This window comes from Scylla paramamosain, unplaced genomic scaffold (genome assembly GCF_035594125.1).
Source record: "Scylla paramamosain isolate STU-SP2022 unplaced genomic scaffold, ASM3559412v1 Contig9, whole genome shotgun sequence".
Classification (NCBI taxonomy): domain Eukaryota; kingdom Metazoa; phylum Arthropoda; class Malacostraca; order Decapoda; family Portunidae; genus Scylla; species Scylla paramamosain.
This window is the reverse complement of record NW_026973674.1, coordinates 1,205,001-1,226,392: the sequence shown is the minus strand read 5'-3', so window position 1 is coordinate 1,226,392 and position 21,392 is coordinate 1,205,001. Positions and strand designations below refer to the sequence as shown.

The window sequence follows — 21,392 nt, the reverse complement described above, 5'->3', positions numbered from 1 at the left end:
ATAATCCCACATCAATCTCAGAATACAGTCTTATGTAATCGTCTAAAGTGCGACAGGATGTCATACTCCACACGCTTTGAGCGTGTTCATATTCTCCAGGTGACAGAGCCTTCCCCTTGAGCGTGTCATAAAATGCCTCACGAGGTGGCAATTGTCGATCTTCTAAGCGGTCAAGGTCAGTGATGTACTCATAACAAAGAAACTGTTTTTGAGTGCAAATTACACGCCTTACATCCTCGGGGAGGTAATTCACCATTTCCTGGGCGTAACGCGTGCTATAGCCCGCCTGCACGTGACTCTGAGCGAGATGACCGAGGCCGGCATTCATAATGGAAAGCGTGTCCTGAAACTGCAATTCCTTAATCCTTACTTTCAATAAATGCGATTCTGACTTGGCAAGGATGTCCACGTGCGACTCTGGCAAGTGAAGGTCTTTTATGATTAAGGAGACGTCAAAGCTCATATTATGTGCCAGAGTGATGAGATATTTCCTCATGTCTCGACACTGGAGGTTGCATCGCGCGCACAATACCCCCTTGTAATTATTTTGTGGTAATGAGTGGTCGTGATGTTTATGAGGTGGGGTTTTCACATTAAAGGGTTGATGGGAGAGCTCGCAGTGACGCTGACGTTTGAAGTGGACTTCATCCTCCGCAGACATGCTAAATGGATAGCTAACTACACTTTCCTTGATGAATCGCCAAGCTTCGGATAGGCTATCAATGAAATTATTTACTAGATCTTCACCGAAATAATTTCTCTTTTCTACGACGTCTCCATGCCTATTGATGATGAGATACGAGTATCCAATTGGGTCATGTTCAGCTATCACACTCCTATTCTCCTTAGGTTTTATCATAGTTTTAAAATCAAAAAATGCTAAGTAGGCAGGCTGATAGGTGTAAGCAAAATTTTTGAATTTTACTTTTTCGCCATCACCTGGAAAGAGGAGTTTGAGTGAAATCGCAGTGACACTCGTGATCGTTCAAACTGACAGACTTGGGAACTAAGCTGAAACATATTTTGCAAAACTGATGACCCTCTGGGGTGGGACAGCTTCTCGTCAATTTCCGGTGCAGCTTCTCCACGTTTTTAATGAGCGTCATATGTCTTCTGCCTAGTAAAAGGAGTGAGGCTACAGTTTTATACTTCCGCGAGCCTTTTCTTGATAATGTTAAATAGTATATCTCACCGCTTTTGGTCAGTGTATAAACATCCAGAGACAGGCGATTTAACCTTTCTAACTGACTCAAGTTCTCCCAAGTCACTGGTCTCTCTACTTTTCCGCACGTGACGTATTTCTCTCCGCCATGCCGTCTCCGTAATATTTTTGGAATTCTTTTCCAAGGTACACCTCGAGCATGAAGTCTGAAAGCCGCCAAACACTGAATAACACAGGATGAATGTCGGCCATCAGGATTGAAAATTTCATTCCCACATCGCACGCCTCTAGGATAAGCAACATAATCTCCTATGCCACTACATGCGACGTGTAAGCAATAGTTGATGAAAAAATTCTGTACTCTTGAAATGATAAAACCAGATCCTTCAGTCTCGCTGGTAAGGCTTTCCAGCCGACTGTTCAGCTGTTGGATCCTTAAATCAACAAGGTCAGGCACATCTTGATAGGTGATCAGTCGTGCTCTAAAAGCAATATGAATGACTCAATGTTCATCCTCGCCTAAGTAGAGAATTTAACTAGTAACAGAGAAATGTGTGAAAATATTTTCAGGGTGGGGGGGAATGGCGATCTATGGTGAAATATGATCTAATTTCCCGTATAAAAAACTCCCTGTATTCGGTAAGTAGGCCGAGTGGACCTCTGCTTACATAATCACGTATGTCATATTGATGTCTGGTGAAGCTCCTCATAAAATTTTCCCTCGAGTCAATTAACTGCGGTTCTTCCGGCATCCCGCGCTCATCAAGGTCTGCATCCGCCGACTCTCCCGCCATGCTGCGCTTATCGTGGCCTGCCTCCGCTTGTGGCGTGTCTGGGAAGAAAAATAGAAGTAGCAGCGACAGTTTATTATTATTATTATTATTATTATTATTATTATTATTATTATTATTATTATTGAATTGATATTTACCTTGTGTAGGTAGTGAAGGACTTGAAGTCTCGGAAGAATTGAATACGTTCCCCGATAATCCACTCGGTCCCGGCCGTGGCGAGTCTTAAAAAAAAAGAATATTAGTAGTGGCGGCGGCACCGTATTTATTGGTTTATCATTTTTAGTATTTTTTTTTTTTTTCTCACCTCTTCCCCCGCCTCCGCGTGGGATGTCGCCTTGCGACGCCCACCGACGTGTGTCTTCTACGCCGCCGTTCTGCTCAACCTCAATCGAGTGTGAGCCTGTACAGGAAGATGTGCTCAGAGCTCAAACTTGTAAAGATTGACAGTCATTTCATCTTTATTATTATACATTCCCGCCAAAATAAGTAATAATGCTTACCAGAAGAAGCAGGATTCCCAACTTCACATGTGTGTTCTGGTGGAGGATGTGGAAACAGAAGTCCACACCGCTCGCATAAATCACACTGGTCTTCCACACATGAGGGGCAGGATGGATTAGTGCGCCATCTCCCACACACTTCACATAAAAGCCGCGTCTCTGCTGTTCCACAGTGAACACCCATTTTCTTTTCTTTTTTTCTATAACATTGTCAACACTTGTGTCCCGGCCGCCATGCCGCGCGGGGAAACACTGAAGCTTCCCGCGCAGATGGTCGCGAGGCGCGTGACTTGTTTCGGAAGTAGGCAACACCTGCCTGTTTCATTATCCTCCACTCCACCCATTATCCCACCTTGATCGATTCTCTTCAAAACTTTACGTCCGAGACGCAAAGTTAACGTGGTCTTATATGTAACACGCAAGTAACACTGTTTTCCCCATCTTCAAACTGAATAGGTTTGCCTCTTTGATTAGCAATTTTGATGGCCACACTCTCTATAGCTGATAGAGAAAATGCTTTATACGTAATTGAATTCGCACCTTTACTGGTGCTGTCGCTGGGGAGTGGTATGACGTCTAATATATTAACTAGTTGGTTACCATATCGCGTGGGGGAAATGATGTCGGTATAAACGTACATATAATCCGTCCCTGCATCAGCTCGCGGTACGTATTGAGCGAATAATTTTATGGGTGATGAGGAGGAAGCTTCGCTCGCGCTGGAAGATGAAATGACGTCGCCAGATCTTTGAAAGTAGACGGTGTAGCGAAAATTTGGATTGAAACCCAGAATGCGAGCTATATGCGATGCAAATTTTATACTTATATCACTGTAAATACGATCGTCATTAGGAGGGACAATCGCGTTATTCACAACGACCCGCTCCAAGTCGTGGTCATAATAAATGATATCCGAGTAAGGGAAATAGATTTTAAAGGAGTCATTCAAGATTACTTGAAGTTCTCTTACTATCTGTCCATTAATCGCCGTAGTTATGGCCGGTATGTTCTTATTGGTAAAATTGGAGATGATATTCCTTTCCAGTAGATAGGTATACATATTATATTCATACATATCAAAGTCTGACTGCTTAGCCCGACCATAGAACGATACACTGGAATTTGGATCCCCTTCCGTAAGCAGTAGAAATATTTAGGGAATAAAGAAATATTTAGAAATATTTAGGGAATAAAATATTACACAGGCCGACTTCATAATCCCTGCCGGTGTCTAAATGAATGGGTAAGATTCTGTTTTCAAATTCTGTTGTTGTGTTTTTGGGAAATGACCTACCACCTGCAAGAGAAGATAGGTATACGTATATATCGTCACTATCTCTCAATGACATGTTTTATAAACCCTGTCAACTAACAGACTGACTTTAAACTTTACCTTTTCTTGACATACGTCGACAGACTGGAGATTATAGTGGTACAGCGTGGATAGTCGCATAGGGAAATGTACTGAGATATCGGTGGGAACACGTGCCGGCTATAATAATAATAATAATAATAATAATAATAATAATAATAATAATAATAAGGCGACCATCCGGCATAAGTATTACGTCAACCACGACGCTGGTGGTCGGAGAAAGTGGAAGAGGCAACCGCCCCGCTCCGACCACCGCAGACGCTTCGTCCAGGTAAAAGGATGACAGGTAACGGGATCACGTGGGGCGGTCGCGACGACCTTGACCATAGGGGGGAATGTACTGAGATGTCGGAGGGTACAGACCGTCCAGGACCCGCGACCGCCAATTCTATAGCCCTCAACTTCCCGTTCCCTCCCCCAAAAAAGAAAAAAATTCGGTGAAAGTGTGAGGCGGCCACCACCCGCTCCGGTCATCCACAGACGCTTCCTCCAGGTAAAAAGGATGGGCAGGTAACGGGACATCGTGGGGCAGTCGCGACGACCTTGACTATAAGGGGGGGTGTACTGAGATGACGGAGGGAACACGTGATAGCAAGTCTCGCTGCCCAGACCGTCCAGGATTCGCGCGGGCGACTAGCGCGTGGCGTCCACGCGCTAGTCTATAGCCCTCACCTCCCGTTTCCCGCCCCCCACAAAAAAAAAAAAAAAAGCCCGCATGATTCCTGGTGGCGTAAGGCCGCATGGAGCCTGGCGGCGTTACCTGCTACTTTCCTGACACGTGCAGGCCTCCCCCACCCCATTCCCCTTCCGGCCGACCTTGACCATCCAGTGGCGACGACCTTGGAATGAACTGAGCCGTCGGAGGGAACACGTGACTGAAAGGGCGACTTCCATGGCAATGCCGTCAGAGTCGCCTAACCACGCGTGTGTGGTGGGGGGCTTCCACGTCTGGCCGCCAGTCCACCCACCCCCTCTTCATTCAATTATTTTCCACCACCATCATTTGATTCATTTAGTCATTCCATCGTCGCCGAAGGATAAGGACACACGCCCCCACCTCTCCATCAGTGCCGCCGTCACCGTCCCGCTCCCCCCTTGCTGTCACCGTCGTGAATCACCCCCTCCCCTTCCCAACCACCACTAATTTACAGCCTGGGTCTCCATCCTGAAATGGACTGCCACTGAAGTCTACGGAAGATTGCTGCCAGGGTTCCCCATTTGCAACTTGATCAGGTCCCCATTCGCAATATGGCATACCATCAGAGTCGCTCCTATGGTGGGGGTGGGATCCCCATCCTCCCCCCTCCCCCCTCCCCTCTCCCATCCCCCAACACCCTATTTACAGCCAGGGTCTCCATCCTGAAATGGATCGCCACTCCGGGTAATTGCCGCCAGGGTCGACTATCCTTATATGGCAAGCCATGGCTGCCCCCCATGAAATGGGGGCCGCCATGGCTTGCCATATAAGGATAGGCGACCCTGGTGGCAATTTCCCAACTACTAGCGAGGCCGCGGAAGGAGGGGAGGCATGCAGTTAGCAAGATCAGAAGAGCAGTTAGCATGAAAATAGCGGTAGAAGACAGCTAGATATGCAACATTGCGGCGGTGAGAGAGAGGCTGAAGACAGTCAGTTAGAGGAGAGGAGTTAATGAGACGAAAAGCTTTTGATTCCACCCTGTCTAGGAGAGCAGTATGAGTGGAACCCCCCCCAGACATATGAAGCATACTCCATACATGGATGGATAAGGCCCTTGTACAGAGTTAGCAGCTGGGGGGGTGAGAAAAACTGGCGGAGACGTCTCAGAACACATAACTTCATAGAAACTGTTTTAGCTAGAGATGAGATGTGAAGTTTCCAGTTCAGATTATAAGTAAAGGACAGACCGAGGATGTTCAGTGTAGAAGAGGGGGACAGTTGAGCGTCATTGAAGAAGAGGGGATAGTTGTCTGGAAGGTTCTGTCGAGTTGATAGATGGAGGAATTGAGTTTTTGAGGCATTGAACAATACCAAGTTTACTCTGCCCCAATCAGAAATTTTAGAAAGATCAGAAGCCAGGCGTTCTGTGGCTTCCCTGCGTGATATGTTTATTTCCTGAAGGGTTGGACGTCTATGAAAAGACGTGGAAAAGTGCAGGATGGTATCATCAGCGTAGGAGTGGATAGGACAAGAAGTTTGGCTTAGAAGATCATTAATGAATAAAAAGAAGAGAGTGGGTGACAGAACAGAACCCTGAGGAACACCACTGTTAATAGGTTTAGGAGAAGAACAGTGACCGTCTACCACAGCAGCAATAGAACGGTCAGAAAGGAAACTTGAGATGAAGTTACAGAGAGAATGATAGAAACCGTAGGAGGGTAGTTTGGAAATCAAAGCTTTGTGCCAGACTCTATCAAAAGCTTTTGATATGTCCAAGGCAACAGCAAAAGTTTCACCAAAATCTCTAAAAGAGGATGACCAAGACCCAGTAAGGAAAGCCAGAAGATCACCAGTAGAGCAGCCTTGACAGAACCCATACTGGTGATCTGATAGAAGGTTGTGAAGTGATAGATGTTTAAGAATCTTCCTGTTGAGGATAGATTAAAAAACTTTAGATCAGCAGGAAATTAAAGCAATAGGACGGTAGTTTGAGGGATTAGAACGGTCACCCTTTTTAGGAACAGGTTGAATGTAGGCAAACTTCCAGCAAGAAGGAAAGGTAGATGTTGACAGACAGAGCTGAAAGAGTTTGACCAGGCAAGGTGCAAGCACGGAGGCACAGTTTTGGAGAACAATAGGAGGGACCCCATCAGTTCCATGAGCCTTCCGAGGGTTTAGGCCAGCGAGGGCATGGAAAACATCATTGCGAATGGAAAACATCATTGTGATTGTGGTGTGGAGCGATGCAGTGTGGTTTGGTGTGGTGTGATGTGGTGTGGTGCAGTGTGGTGCTGTGTAGCGTGTTGTGGTGTGGTATGGTGTGGTGCAGTGTTGTGATGATGTTGATGATGATGATGGTTGGTGATGGTGATAGAGGTAGTGGTTGTGCTGGTGGTAGCGGTAATGGTAGTGCTGCTGCTGATGATGATGATGTTCTTTTTGGTGATGGTGATTGTGATGCAGTAATGGTGATGTGGCTGAGGGTGTGGGGAGAGCGAGGTTCTGATGGAGGGTGTCACGATGTGAGCACATAGCGGTGTCAGGGCCCAAGGTCATTTTTGGACTTTTAAACTTCCACTTAGTACAGTTGTTACCATGATTACCTGCCATGTATTTTTGTCGCTATTTTCATTACAAGTAGTGTTAGCAGTTGATCACTTAGGTCAACAAAAGATACTGTCAAAGTACACTTGTATGCAGGGATAGACCGGTAGGTAGGTAGGCAGAGTCTGGTTAGTTACACACACACACACACACACACACACACACACACACACACACACACACACACACACACACACACACACACACACACACACACACACACACACACACACACACGCACGCACGCACGCACGCACTCACGCACGCACGCACGCACACACACACACACACACACACACACAGCGTTTCCTGTTATGCACTGATTGCATTCAAGCAGTAGGTTGAAAGAGTGTATACAAGCATTTTTCTAGAGCATTCTCATGTGAGTGTGTGTGGTGTCACATGAGGGAAGCAGGTGTGTTGTAGGCTGACCGCCGTTTTGGATAAGTAGAGAGAGAGAGAGAGAGAGAGAGAGAGAGAGAGAGAGAGAGAGAGAGAGAGAGAGAGAGAGAGAGAGAGAGAGAGAGAGAGAGAGAGAGAGAGAGAGAGAGAGAGAGAGAGAGAGAGAGAGAGAGAGAGAGAGAGAGAGAGAGAGAGAGAGAGAGAGAGAGAGAGAGAGAGAGAGAGAGAGAGAGGGATAATGTGTAAGGGATTAAGAGATTATGATAGAGACAGACTAGTTGCAGAGATGTGAATAGATGATGATGATTGATTGATTGATTGATTTATTGATTGACCACTGGGAAGTACACACCAATAAACACATTAAAAAATAGTCCAAATTACAAATATACAGAGGAAAATTTTGCAACTACGATATTGAAAATATATTATCGAAAATAAAATCTGTTGCATAAAAACAAAACACAACTCATAAAAACCTGACATAGCAACCACATGAAAACAAGACATATTATAAAAATAAAACAGCGGAATGTAAATAATTAGACAAGAAATTCATTGAAAATATTTAAAACCCATAAAAGACATGCATAAAAACTAAATTATAATCCTATACGTTTATATAAAAAAAAAAAAAGAATTTATCCAAACAAACCCTTTTTTTTATGCAAACACACATCCAACATTAATATAAAGACAATACTTCATGTACAATTCTACAAACATTTATATAATCAGATGTATTAACAAATAAATTACTAACTGTCGTTACATTATTTCTTTCTCTAACGTGACTGGAAATAGGACAATTTTCAAGAACCTATATCTCCGTTTGAATCATACCACATGAACACAATCTTTCCTCCAAGGGAAGACGATCCCTTCCTCGCCGATTCCAGCGTCCCTTTTCAACTGCCAACGAGTGTGAAGACAGACGTAACCTTGTCCAGGACACTCGTTCCAATTCATTAACTTTAACGTTTTTTTTATGTAAATGTCATGCACTATTAGTTCACTATTAACAGACTTATAAAAATTTAGCCTTTTTGATACTGAAACTCTCACACGGGTCTTCACCTCATCACTGTGCACTATGCACATTGTCACTGTCGACAGTGATCAAGTCTGTCATATACCTGGACACAACATCATTATACCTTAGTGCCACCTTAATTGCACATCCATTGTGTTTCATTTTGTCCACATTTCTTTAAAGAATTTTCTTTGTTTTGCCTTAACCAGTGCACAGACTGGGGGCATGCCCAACTCTACCATGCAAACATCATTGTTCGTCGTTTTTTTTACGCCAAGAGGTTGCTTTATACACCATTTATACTGTTTTTCTATAGGCTTCGTGACTCCATTGAGCCAGGATTCACAACCGTACAGTAGCGACGACATAAGTGCAGCATCAAATATTTTTTCTTAACTATAAATGGCAGATCATTATTCTTATTAATGAAAAATATAAATTTCATTAATATTTCATCTTCATATTACCATGTAACATAATTGCAATTGATGGAGAGCCATCATCAGTAAAGGGACTTCCTAGATAAATGTAGTGATTACAACAACTAATAACATTATTCTCACTAGTTATATTTTCCTTATCTTCCTTATCTCCATTCAACACTATAAATTTCGTCTTGTTATCATTAATGATCATACCACGAGTGCTGCAAAACTCTTGTAAAATTTTTATCTTACTTTTCATTCCATCTGGAGTTGTTGATAACAGTATAGTGTCATCCATCATGACTAAAACATGCAACCATGCAAGGAAACCATCCACAGGACATCGTTGTTTTAACATTTATATCATTTCATTAACATAAAGGATAAACAGTATACAAGATGTGGGTATGCCTTGACGCACAACAACGGTGGTTGCGATGACAGCAGTTCCCACCACACTATTCGTACATCTATACATTGCAGCCAAAGCTAAGAGCATAGTAACACCACATCCCATCCTCTTCAACGACATAAACAAATCAAACCTCGGTACACAATCATAAGCTCTACTCAAATCCACAAATGTAATAAATAGCTTCATTTTTTTCCTTGGAGCAATATCCATCAGCACTATGAGTGTTACCAGATGTTCCACACATCCTCTTCCTGGCCGACTCCCCGCCTGTTCCCGGTGAAGCACAAACCACTGATGGAGGCGAGCTGAAAGGACCATGTCATATAATTTTGCTATTGTATTAATAACATTAATTTCTCTATAATTACTTGGGAGTGCTTTAGACCCACGTTTATATATAGTGAACAGTTTTGCCGTTATCCAACTAATAGGGTAAGAGGCAGAAATATGTTATTAAAGAGTGTAGTTATAGATATTATCCATTGAACAGGTAAAACTTTGAAAAGTGTAGGTGGTACTCCATCTGGGCCACAAGCCTTGCCTGGTTTTAATCTCTTAATCTGTCTCTGCACCTCTTCTACGCTGATTATGTCGTCTAGTATCTGTATGTTGAGATGAGAGTGTAGATCACTAGCATTTGGGTAAACTATATCCGGTGGATTAAATATTTTTTCAAAGTGCTTTTTAAAGACTTCATCATCTGGCATGGACTCTGTGTTGTTACTATCGTCTGTTATCTCAGCGCGCCACTTTATTGCTTGCCATAATTTAGCCTGATCATTATTATCCAACATTTTTTCCCACCTTCCTCTTCCATCAGTCACCTCCTCTACACGGGCACAACGTGGGTATTTACTGGCACTTCCACATTCATATAACGTTTCAGTTATAGTAGAGCCTGTTACATCTATATCGTCACTACATTGTGTATGTAAATCTATCTCATTGAGTTTGGACACAAAATAATTCATAGTTGATGTTCTGATATCGTATAGGTCTTTTGCTTATTAACTGGCGAGTTTTCACCATATCAATAACGTTAATCTCTGCACCATGTTTACCCAGTTCAAATGATCTCAGTTTAATAGTTTCGAGACAAGGTGAAGGTGGTTGTAGCATAACACTAATTGGTACGTGATCTGAAGGTAAAGAGTTGTCTCTAACAACGTCAAAAGATTCAATCAAGCTGAGTAAACCCTTAGACACGATTCAAATATCCAATTCAGATATCCATTCACTTCCTTTACAATAGGTTTTCTTACTCAAATAATGGCAATTCATATTTTGTAAATTGTTAATAACTAGTAATTCTTCTTCAGCACATATGCCAAGTAACGCTTTAGCATTGTCGTTGGGCGTAGGTACAGGGTCAGGAATAACAGAATAAGAAATTCCCACCATATCCACTATGCCCTGCAGTTCTCTCACCGAACAACCAAAGCGAGCGTTCACGTCTCCAATTATCACACATCCGTTACTGCAATCATTGTGCTTAATCTTTTCTTGTATATTACATATTTGTGTATAATCAAAATACTCAGAGTCCGAGGGGGGTACATAACAAGAACCATAAAGTACACCTGGTGCAATTTTAAGCTTAAACCATATTTGATCCATACAAGAAAAAATCCACATCAAATAAATACTTATTCAAACAAAGTCGTACAAACACACAAGTTCCACCACGATTACTGTTTTGTTTGTCAGAATTTTTATAAGAAGCATATCCTGGAAAGAACAACGGCAAGCACGTCCTTATTTCATTTAAACAAATGATATCATATTTACTGAGAAATGTCTGAACATTTTTCTTTTCTATTTTAGTTTTTATACCATTAATGTTCCAAGAAACAATACTTATACTTCCCTGTGGTCTTCTTAAAAAGGATGAGGTTGCCATTTGTCAATCACCACACCGTCTTTGTACAACACTCGTTCCCTATAATCGAGGCGAATGTTGCATCCAGCGTTCGAAGGTTTATTTTTCTCTTCTTCTTCTGCTGTCTTCAAGCGCCTCCATTCTTTCCTTACTTCAGGGTGTGAGTCCTTCTTGATATACATTTTCTTATATGGTTCTTGCATATCCTTCAGTCTTGTCGCCCTCTCCAACACTTTATCTCGGATGGCTTTAGAGGCTGAACACAGTCAGTTAGAGGAGATGAGTTGATGAGACGAAATAATTTTGATTCCACCCTGTTTAGAAGTGTGGTATGAGTGGAACACTCTGCCTCAGACATGTGAAGCATACTCCATACATGGACGAATAAGGCCCTTGTACAGAGTTAGCAGCTTGGGGGGGTGGGGAGAAAAACTGGCGGAGACGTCTCAGAACACCTAATTTTATAGATGATGTTTTAGCTAGTGATGAAATGTGAAGTTTCCAGTTCAGATCATAAATAAAAGACAGACCGAGGATGTTCAGTGTAGAAGAGGGGGACAGTTGAGTGTCATTGAAGAAGAGGGGATAGTTATCTGGAAGGTTGTGTCAAGTTGATAGATGAAGGAATTGAGTTTTTGAGGCACTGAACAATACCAAGTTTGCTCAGCCCCTATTAGAAATTTTAAAAAGGTCAGGCGTTCTGTGGCTTTCCTAAGTGAAATGTTTACTTCCTGAGGGGTTGGACGTCTATGAAAAGACGTGGAAAAGTGTAGGGTGGTATCATCAGCGTAGGAGTGGATAGGACAAGAAGTTTGGTTTAGATCACTAATGAATAATAAGAAGAGAGTGGGTGACAGGACAGAACCCTGAGGAACACCACTGTTAATAGATTTAGGAGAGGAACAGTGACCGTCTACCACAGCAGCAATAGAACAGTCAGAAAGGAAACTTGGGATAAGGTTACAGAGAGGATAAAAGCCATAGGAGAGTAGTTTGGAAATCAAAGCTTTGTGCCAGACTCTATCAAAAGCTTCTGATATGTACAAGGCAACAGCAAAAGTTTCACCAAAATCTCTAAAAGAGGATAATGACAAAGACTCAGTAAGGAAAGCCAGAAGATCATCAGTAGAGAGGCTTTGACGGAACCCATACTGACTATCAGATAGAAGGTTGTGAAGTAACAGATGTTTAAGAATCTTCCTGATGAGGATAGATTAAAAAACTTTAGATAGACAGGAAATTATATCAATAGGACGGTAGTTTGAGGGATTAGAACGGTCACCCTTTTTAGGAACAGGCTGAATGTAGGCAAACTTCCAGCAAGAAGGAAAGGTAGATATTGACAGACAGGGATGAAAGAGTTTGACTAGGCAAGGTGCAAGCACGGATGCATTGTTTCGGAAAACAATAGGAGGGACCCCATTAGGTCCATAAGCCTTCCGAGGGATTAGGCCAGCGAGGGTATAGAAAAGATCATTGTAAAGAATTTTAATAGGTAGCACGAAGTAGTCAGAGGGTGGAGGAGAGGAAGGAACAAGTCCAGAATCGTCCAAGGTAGAGTTTTTAGCAAAGGTTTGTGGGAAGAGTTCAGCTTTAGAGATTGATGTGATAGCAGTGGTGCCATCTGGTTGAAATAAAGTAGGGAAAGAAGGAGAAGCAAAGTTATTAGGGATATTTTTGGCTTCATGCCAGAAGTCACGAGGGGAGTTAGATCTTGAAAGATTTTGACACTTTCTGTTAATGAAGGAGTTTTTGGCTAGTTGGAGAACAGACTTGGCATGGTTCCAGGCAGAGATATAAAGTGCATGAGATTCTGCTGATGAAAGGCTTAAGTAACTTTTGTGAACCACCTCTCTATTATGTATAGCATAAGAACAAGCCGTGGTGAACCAAGGTTTGGAAGGTCAAGGAAAAGAGTGAGGAATGTACGCCTCCATGCCAGACACTATCACCTCTGTTATGCGCTCAGCACGCAAAGACGGGTCTCCGACACGGAAGCAGTAGTCATTCCAAGGAAAATCAGCAAAATATCTCTTCAGGTAGCCCCAACTAACAGAAGCAAATTGCCAGCGGCACCTCCGCTTAGGGGGATGCTGAAGAGGGATTGGAGTGATAAGAAGATATGACATTGTGATTGGAGTAGCCCAATGGAGAAGAGAGGGTAACAGCATAAGCAGAAAGATTAGAGGTCAGGAAAAGGTCAAGAATGTTGGGCGTATCTCCAAGACGGTCAGGAATACGAATAAGGTGTTGCACCAGTTGCTCTAGGTCATGAAGGATAGCAAAGCTGAAGGCTAGTTTACCAGGATGGTCAGTGAAGAGAGAGGAAAGCCAAAGCTGGTGGTGAATTTTGAAATCTCCAAGAACTGAGATCTCTGCAAAAGGGAAGAGGGTCAGAATGTGGTCAACTTGGAAGTTAAGTAGTCAAAGAATTTCTCCATATATGGACGGATAAGGACCTTGTACAAAATACTTGAAAAAGCAATAGCAAAGAGACTGACTGTATTTCTACAATCTTTCAACTGCTTTCAAACAATCAATTTGGATTCCGCAAAAATAAATCCACAGAAATAGCAATACTGAAGTTTACAAGCGAAATATACAAGAATATGGAGAGAAATAACTATGTAGTAGGGGTTTTCTTGATCTGAGTAAAGCATTTCACTCTATTGATCATAACATATTATTAGACAAGCTAGAAAACATTGGAGTTAGAGGATTACCAATAAAATTGTTTGCTAGTTACCTGTCAGGTAGGAAACAGTCTGTATTTTGTAACAATTATATGTCAAATAAAAAAAAAAACTATTACTAAAAGTGTGCCACAAGGTTCTATATTAAGTCCTATATTATTTCTGATATATATCAATGATAAATGTAATGCTAGTGATATGCTTAGTTACATTCTATTTCTCGATGATACAAACCTTCTTCTAACAGATAATGATTTGTGTAACTTAAATGTAAAATTAAATCAAGAATTGCATAACATAATCAAATGGGTAACCGCAAAAAAATTAACAGTAAACATTAATAAAACTAACTTCATATTGTTTCAAAGACACTCTGTTGTCAGTAATTTCGGAACAGTTTCCTATGGAGACTGAGCTTAATCGTGTTTCTTCTACAAAATTCTTAGGAGTTATTATTGATGAAAACTTAAACTGGAAAAAGCATATACATTCGGTGTGCTCAAACTTATCAAAGACTTGTGGAATTTTATTCAGAATTAGGTACAATGTTACAAGTGAAGACTTATGCAGCTTATATCATTAATTATGTTATATGTACCTTATTAACTGTTCATCGATCTGGGGCTGTACTTGGCCTACGGTTGTGAATGATGTCTTTGTAGCACAAAGGAAAATAGTAAGAGCCATTACCTTCAAAGGTAAATGCGACTCCACCGACCTCTTAAAGAAATATTTCATAGCGCTGACCATATCTAAAAATGTTAATGGTAATGATTCAAATAGCAATATATCTAATGTATTCCACCATAGCCAAGGTACCCGAGGAAATCATAATAATATGATTTGCCCACAAACAAGAACTAGTCTGTATATATTTTTCCACACACTGTGTTGGTCCTAAAGTATGGAACGTATTGCCTGACGATAGAAAAAAAAATAAAAAATGTGTTTTTTTTTCATTATTTTCAAAAGTAAAACGAAAAAGTTCCTATTTAATAATCTAAGTCAAAACTAGAATCTGTAATAAAGTTTTAGTATTTTTTGTACATATGAATGATGTAGCTTGTTACAAACATAACTTACGAGTATCTTAAGGATATTAGCTCCTAGAAAATGGTGCAATATTATTTATTTTCTACTCTTCTATAAGATTTGTATTGTTACCCTGCCCTCTATATAAGTTACATTTATATGTATATCACTCCTCTGTCTACTAGGGAGTCTCGGCTCAGCGGGCTAGTGCCCCATTAATCATGTAATACTTCTTGTTAGACTCAGAGCCATCCTTGCTAGCAATGTGTATTAGGCGAGTAGGACAGGGAATAAAACGTGTGAGTCCTAAGACAGCTGGAGCAGAACTAAAGTGTACCACACCTGCTATTTATTTCATTGGCTTCGACACAGATTAAAAAATACAGTGTGAAACCCCAAAACCCCGAACATCTGAGTAACTCAATTGAACCCCGAATAAACCCACCAACGTATCATTATGTTTCGGACCCAACACCCCCACTGAAACTAATGATGGGTATATACAATACAACACACATTAAATCAATACACACTCCTGTTTTAACTATCTACACACCCATAATAACTTTACTGAAATCACAAAGCTTTACTTTAGGTACAGGTTTAGTGAACATATCAGCAATATTTTGATCAGATGGTACATATTTAAGTTGCACTACACCTCTCTGAACCTCTATCCTAATAAAATGGTATCTAATATCTATGTGCTTTGATCTCTGATGCTGGACAGGGTTTTCAACTAATTTTATGGCACCTTGGTTATCACAGTGTATAGTACAGCTGTTTATCGAAGTACTTCCTGTCATATCTTCCAGTAATTGCAATAAAAACTTTGCCTCTTGAGTAGCGGCAGACAAGGCCATATACTCAGCTTCACAAGTAGACAGAGCAACTGTTCTCTGTTTTCTAGTCTTCCAAGAGATTAATGGACCCCCACTGGAAAGTTGGAAGCTATACCCGGTAATACTTCTGCGATCTTGTGCATTAGCCCAGTCAGCATCACAATACCCAATCAAATTCAGTGACTCATCTGACTTTTTAAAAGTCAAACATTGATCAATGGTACCTTTCAAATATCTTAATACATGCTTGGCCATAGTGAGATGAGAAGTAGTTGGATTAGTCATATTCTGAGACAATTTAGTTACAATAAAGCACAAATCAGGTCTAGTACATGTCATTACATAGGTCAGACTTCCAACTAATCCTCTATACATATTGATATCAGCCAGTTTTGATTCACTAGAACTAATACATACTTTGTTCACATCCATGTTACAAGGAGTATAGGCAGGTTTACAATGTTGCATACCAAATTTCTCAAGGATCTTTTCCACATATTTAGTTTGATTCATTTTAATTACATTATCATCACACACAAACTGTATACCTAGATACCAGGAAATTTTGCCTAGATCTTTCATCCTAAATTTATCACCCAGACTTTCCTTCATGTTCTTCAATTTTGTATCACTGCTGGCCGCAATTATTATGTCATCAACCCAAACTAATACATTGGTTACCTCATCATCAGTAATTCTGGTATAAAGACATGGATCGGCAAATGACTGAGTGAAACTTAGGTCAACCAAATATGAGTGCAACAGTGAACTCCAATTTCTACCACTTTGTTTGAGACCATACAAGGATTTCTTTAATTTGTACACCAACTTCTCGCCACCATTACCCTCCACACAGAAACCCTTGGGTTGTTCAACATAAATTTCACAATCAATAGGTGCATTTAAGTAGGCAGTTTTTACATCCATTTGATGAACAACCAGGTCATGTTGTACAGCCAACTGCATTAAAGTTCTTACAGATGTGATCCTAGTAGTTGGGGAAAATGTTTCGTGATAATCTATACCTGCCTCCTGAGAGTAACCCTTAGCAACAAAACGAGCCTTGTACCTTGTCTCATTGTTAGGGTTAAACTGCAGGTCATATACCCACCTACTTCCCACAGCTTTTCTACCTTCAGGCAAAGTAGTAAGCTCAAAAGTCTCATTATCCTTTAGAGCTTTCATTTCCAATTCCATAGCTTCTCGCCATTTATCAGAATCAGGAGATGCAATAGCATCTTGATATGTATAAGGTACACTGGCTAGTTTATAGCAATAGTCAACAGTACAATTCACAATACTATCCAAAGCCTCATCCATTTCATCACCAACAATACAGTCACCAAAATATATGGGTTTACATTTTACTCTTTCTGACCGCCTTAAACACACACTGTCCTCTGTTTGGTTACCAACTTCTGGGCTAGCTTCAGTGTCAGTACTACGTGTTGTAGTCCAGTCACATTCACTACCCCATGCTACATCTGAACTTACATCTACGCTAGGCCTGGTAAATTTGACACATCCAACTTTCCTTACTGTACCAGTCTTTGGAAAATATACAAGGTATGCTGGACTAGACTTATCATAGCCTACAAAAATTCCATCCTCACTTCTGGCATCAAGTTTTTTCTTCTGTTGTACATAGGCATAACATACAGAACCAAAAATGTGCATATTACTAATATTTGGCTTTTTACCTGCAAAAGCCTCGAATGGAGTCTTCTTAATCCTAAGGTTATAACATCTGTTTCTAATGTAAGCAGAGGCCATAACGGCATACGTCCACAAACTTTGGCAGACCAGACTCTATTAGTAAACATCTGGCCATTTCAAAAAGAGTACGCCAGCCTCTTTCAGCGGTACCATTTTGGTGAGGTGAGTAGGGAGAAGACATTTCATGCTTGATTTTATTTTCCACGAGTAAATCTGCGAATGCATTAGAAGTAAATTCCGTACCTTCATCACTTCTGAGACATTTCACTGAGCCATAGGGAGAAATGTCTGCTATGAAATGCTTAGTTGCCTGTAAGGTGTCACACTTATATTTGAGGAAGTATATCATGATAAGACCGGAGTAATCATCAACAAAACTGAGTGCATACTTAAAACCGTCCTTGGCAACAGGATCAATGGGACCAGCTAGGTCACAGTGTACCATATCTAGTTTAGCTTTTGAACGCTCATCAGCTTGTCTGTTTCTAAACTGAGTCATTTTCCCTTTAACACAAATGCCACAATCAAAGTCCTTTTTGTCACTAATTTTCATCCCGTTCACTACACCTTCAAGTTTCAAAATATCACTCACATTACAATGACCGAGAATTTCATGCCACTGTCTCAATGTATAGGACGCCCTATTTGAACACACAGTATTGTTTAAGAAATACAGTCTACCATGCTTAACTATGTCAAACTTTGTACCGTTTGTAGATGTTAACTCTGCAGAATTTGGTTTAAACTCGATTGATGCACCCTTCTCAGTGGCAGCTTGAACCGAGAAAATATCTTGCTTGAAGGAAGGTACATAGAGAGCATTTTCCAGAATTGCTGTATGAACATTACCACAAGAGTCTACAAGGGTAACACAGGCATCACCCTTCTTTTTAACCAGATTATTTGTTCTACTACCATCAGCTAGTTCAATAAAATGTCTCTCAGGATCAAATTGCTTGTCAAAACACACAAATTTGGAGTCATCATTGATTATATGAGTAGTTGCACCACAGTCCACCATTAACTTGTTAACCACAACACATGATTCAGTCTCTGATCTCCGAAGCCCCACTTTAAACACAAAACTGTGGCTCTGACTGTCATAATCATCACTATAATCTTTTACGTTCCTGGCAGAGTCTTTACCACTGTTACCCCCCGAACTCTTCCAACAAAACTTCGTATCGTGGGAGTTATTCCTGCAGTTCTCACACCATCTTCTTAAAGTCTGGTTCGGTCTAGAGACACGGCAGTCGACCGATTTGTGACCCTGAAGACCGCACTTGAAACACGTACCACTGAATTTACGAGACTCTATCCTCATCACTCTGTCACTGTCACTTTTGTCGCCGCACGACTTCTTTGTCTCCTCGAAACTTCTGAGAGACACCTTGAACTCAGCAAATGTCAATGCCTTTTCTCTTTGTGTAATTAGTCATAAATGGCTTGAATTCCGTAGGTAAACCCTTAAGCACCATTGCCACCAACAAGCTGTCACTAATAGTTTCACCAGACGTTTTAAGTGCAGTTGCCGCCGTCTCGGCTCGAATCACATAGTCTGTAACACTCTCGTTTTCTCCCTTAAGCAACGTTGTGAGCTCCGTGTACAGTGATATGACCTTGGGTTTACCTTTCGATAAGTAGTGTTCCCGTAAAATCCTCAGTGCCTCACGTCCATCGTCCTTCGCATCACGCATCACAAGGGATAGACTACGGTCATCCAGGAACTGAATCAACTCCGCAAATGCCTCGGCATTTTTGGTAACGTCTGCAGCAGTCGTACTTGATGCAGGAGGATCAATCACATTATGCAATTTCTGTAGCCGCATGTAGCCCAAAAACTTCACTTCCCATAACTCGTACTTGCGCTCATCACCGTCAAAATACAGTCTGTTCCTGGGCCCATAACCTGTTAAACTCAGAGCCATCCTTGCTAGCAATGTGTATTAGGCGAGTAGGACAGGGAATAAAACGTGTGAGTCCTAAGACAGCTGGAGCAGAACTAAAGTGTACCACACCTGCTATTTATTTCATTGGCTTCGACACAGATTAAAAATACACAGTGTGAAACCCCAAAACCCCGAACATCTGAGTAACTCAATTGAACCCCGAATAAACCCACCAACGTATCATTATGTTTCGGACCCAACACTTCTTCTCTGTAAAAAAAGAAAAAAAAAAGTGCTACTCTGGGCAATAAACAATCAATCAATTAAATAAAAAAAAAAGGTAGCAGCTGGGGGGGGGTAAGAAAACTGGCGGAGACATCTCAGAACACCTAACTTCATAGAAGTTGTTTTAGCTACAGACGAGATGTGAAGTGTCCAGTTCAGATTATAAGTAAAGGACAGACCGAGGATGTTCAGTGTAGAAGAGGGGGACAGTTGAGTGTCATCCTCTTCTACACTGAACATCCTCGGTCTGTCGTTTACTTATAAAGGACAGGTGTGTGTGTGTGTGTGTGTGTGTGTGTGTGAACATAAGAAGAACATAAGAAATAAGGGAAGCTGCAAGAAGCGACCAGGCTTACACGTGGCAGTCCCTGTATGAAATGTACCTAGCTGTTTGCATCTATTATCCCCATCCATAAATATGTCTAATCTTCTCTTAAAGCTCTCTAGTGTCCTAGCACTAACAACATGATTACTGAGTCCGTTCCACTCATCTACAACTCTATTTGAGAACCATTTTTTTCCTACCTCCTTCCTAAACCTAAATTTTTCAAGTTTGAACCCATTATTTCTTGTTCTACCCTGGTTGCTGATCCTAAGAATTTTGCTTACATCCCCCTTGTTATAACTCTTATACCACTTAAAGACTTCTATCAGGTCCCCTCTTAACCTACGTCTCTCCAAAGAATGTAAATTTAACAACTTCAACCTCGCCTTGTAAGAAATACTCCTCATCCCCCTTATCCTTTTGGTCATTCTCCTCTGTACCGATTCTAATAGACCTATATCTTTCCTGTAATGTGGGGACCAGAACTGCACAGAGTAGTCTAGATGAGGTCCGACCAGCGCCAAGTATAACTTTAATATTACTTCCGGCCTTCTACTTTTAAGACTCCTAAAAATGAACCCTAGTACCCTATTTGCCCTGTTTCTGGCTTCTATGCATTGTTTCCCTAGACGGAGTTCAGAGCGAACTATAACTCCTAAATCTTTCTCATACACTGTACCTACCAGAGTTTGGTTGTTTAATGTGTACCTATTGTGTGGGTTTCCTCTACCTACGCTAAGTACTTCGCATTTATTGATATTAAATTGCATTTGCCATCTATCCGTCCATTCATTCATTCTATCTAAATCTGCCTGCAAGGCGATGGCATCTTATCCTGACCTAATTAACTTACCTATCTTTGTGTCATCCGCAAATTTACTAACATCACTACTAACTCCACTATCCAAGTCATTGATATATATTAAAAATAACAATGGTCCTAAGAGTGATCCCTGTGACACCCCACTAATTACATGACCCCACTCGGATTTCAAGCCGTTTATAACAACTCTCTGTCGCCTGTCGCTAAGCCATGACCCTATCCAGCCTAACACCTTCCCATCTATCCCGTGTGCCCTAACCTTTTTCAGGAGCCTTTGATGGGATACCTTGTCAAATGCTTTACTAAAGTCCAGATATAAGATATTATAACTATCACCATTATCTACTGCCTCGTACACCTTACTGTAAAAACTTAACAAATTTGTCAGGCAAGACTTCCCCTTCGTGAAACCATGCTGTGACTTATTTATCAAGTTATGTTTGTCTAAATGTTCTCTAATGTTCCTCGCTATTATTGACACTAACATCTTACCTACAACTGAAGATAAGCTGACAGATCTATAGTTAGACGCTAAAGTTTGATCTCCTTTCTTAAAGATGG

At 41.2% G+C, this 21,392-nt stretch overlaps 1 protein-coding gene across 5 annotated transcripts in view; it reads left to right on the top strand.

Annotated features, from left to right (window-relative positions):
- LOC135096947 (serine/threonine-protein phosphatase 6 regulatory ankyrin repeat subunit B-like) overlaps nt 1-21,392 on the top strand; it is a 104,311-nt gene that overhangs the window by 8,719 nt on the left and 74,200 nt on the right. The gene's annotated exons all lie outside the window — the stretch shown is intronic.